Here is a 1,865-nt window from a genome sequence, read left to right as displayed (position 1 = left end):
TTTATCTTCTTTTTCTGATGCAACGCATGGGTATGTTTGCTAGTATATCTAAATTTGTCAAAACCACCTACAATTTGGAAGGGAGAGGGAATAATATTGAAACTATGCAGTGCAGATGCGTATGAGTTAGAGGAATCGGTATATAGTATTCTGTAATATATAATGATCCAGAAGCTTTAATTAATCGCTCACTTTTTTAGCCTTACAGACGACTTTGTGAAGTTCTTATTCTCCCTTTCAACGGCTGGTTACCAAAGTATACTAGTACCAATGCAAACACTATCGTTTATCTATAGCGGTGCCGTTCTTGTGCATCAATTGAATCAGCAGCAGTCTATCAGCTGCTGTTGACCACCCTGCAGTTGGCTCTGATCTGGCCGGCGGTTCCGGTGAGCGGGGTGATGTTCCCCATCTTTACCATGGCGGCGGCGAAGTCAGAGGCGAAGAGCGCCGGGTCGGCGCTGTACTGCTGCACCACATCATCCTGCGCCCCGCGGTGGGTGAGCATCTGGTCCTAGTACAGCAAGGCGCGCTGGCCCATGAGGTCGCGGTAGTACCGTAGTAGGCGTTGTCGAAGAGCAGCGGCGTCTGCGCGTCGAGCGGCGCCAGGTTGGAGTCGCCGCTGCCCTGCGCGGCGGGGTAGGTGCGCTGGCGCAGCGCCGCGAACGCCGCGTCGATGTTGGTGTCGTTGTAGATGTGTTGGCGAGAAGCCGATGGTGTGCGCGCCGGCGAGCGCCGTCATGTCCCGCGGGTCCAGGCCCTTGTTGCTGAAAACCGAGATGAGGGTGGTGACGTTGGAGGCCGGCGACGGGATGTCGCTGTTCGCCAGGCTCTGGCTCGCCGTCGTCGAGTCGCGCCGGCCGAGCGGCATTGCCCAAGCCGGCCCTCCGAGCTGCACGCGGGGGCAGGGGTCGTGTTAGCTGTAGATCCATCCAGCACAGCCACGTACTTATATGTGTGCAGCAGTGTGTGACGTGCCAGGAAGGTGCCGTCCCGCGCGGCGAGGGCGAGGATGTCGGCACAGGAGACGACGCCGGGGCAGACGGCCTCGACGTTGGCCTTGATCTGGTCGATGACCTCGTAGCCGCGGACGGAGTTGACGTTGTGCTCGGCGCCCTTCTCGCCGACGAAGCTGCCCACGTCGTCCAGAAGGATCGAGCCATCGCAGCCCTGATGAAGTGAGATGACACGAAAAAATTTCTTTATTTTCCCTCCGTTAGTTTTGCTCATGTATATGGACGGGTACTGGAAGTATCTACACATCAAATCAAAGTAGAACATGGACGAAGCAGTCGTGAAAGAAGAGCCTGAGGAGGGAGGCGCCCATCCGGCGCTCGGCGCTGACGGCCGTGGTCATCGTTGCGCGCACGATGAGCTCCAGCGTCGGGCAGCTCCTCTCGTAGAACGACGGTGAGAGCTGCCCCTGCGCCGCCGGAGCGAGCAAGAGCAAGGCGAGCATCAAGCAAAGCCATGTCCGGAACGAAGCGGCCATGGCCAGGCTATTTCTTCCCAACCAATCACCAGATCCAGCAGGACCCTGCTGCTAGCTCGATCAGTGACTTGCTTGCTTAACTGGGACAGACACGAGCCGCCGCCTATTTATAGCGCCGTTGGCAGTTGCATGCCGCATACAAAAGCGTAGCCGCCCACCATGCCGGCCGCTGGAGGCGTGGAAAAATTGGGACGAGTTCTTGGACCTTTCTCTGGTGGTTGACAAAGCTCGTGTCTTTTGCACGCTCCTTTAGTTTCCGCAGTGCTCCCAAACGAAGAGCGTGAGCATGCCGTCCTTGCCACCACGCTATGAAAACGGATGGATGGGTACGGTGCGATACTCGTCTCTAGTTCTCGCAGCTACAAATGTTATT

The 1,865-nt window shown here is 56.9% G+C and overlaps 1 pseudogene; it reads right to left on the bottom strand.

The window, feature by feature from the left end:
* Positions 1–337: 337 nt before the first annotated feature.
* On the bottom strand, positions 338–1,492 carry LOC120695342 (annotated as a pseudogene).
* Between the last annotated feature and the right edge of the window lie 373 nt (positions 1,493–1,865).

Source organism: Panicum virgatum, chromosome 1K, assembly GCF_016808335.1.
Source record: "Panicum virgatum strain AP13 chromosome 1K, P.virgatum_v5, whole genome shotgun sequence".
NCBI lineage: Eukaryota > Viridiplantae > Streptophyta > Magnoliopsida > Poales > Poaceae > Panicum > Panicum virgatum.
This window is presented reverse-complemented; position numbering and strand designations above follow the sequence as displayed.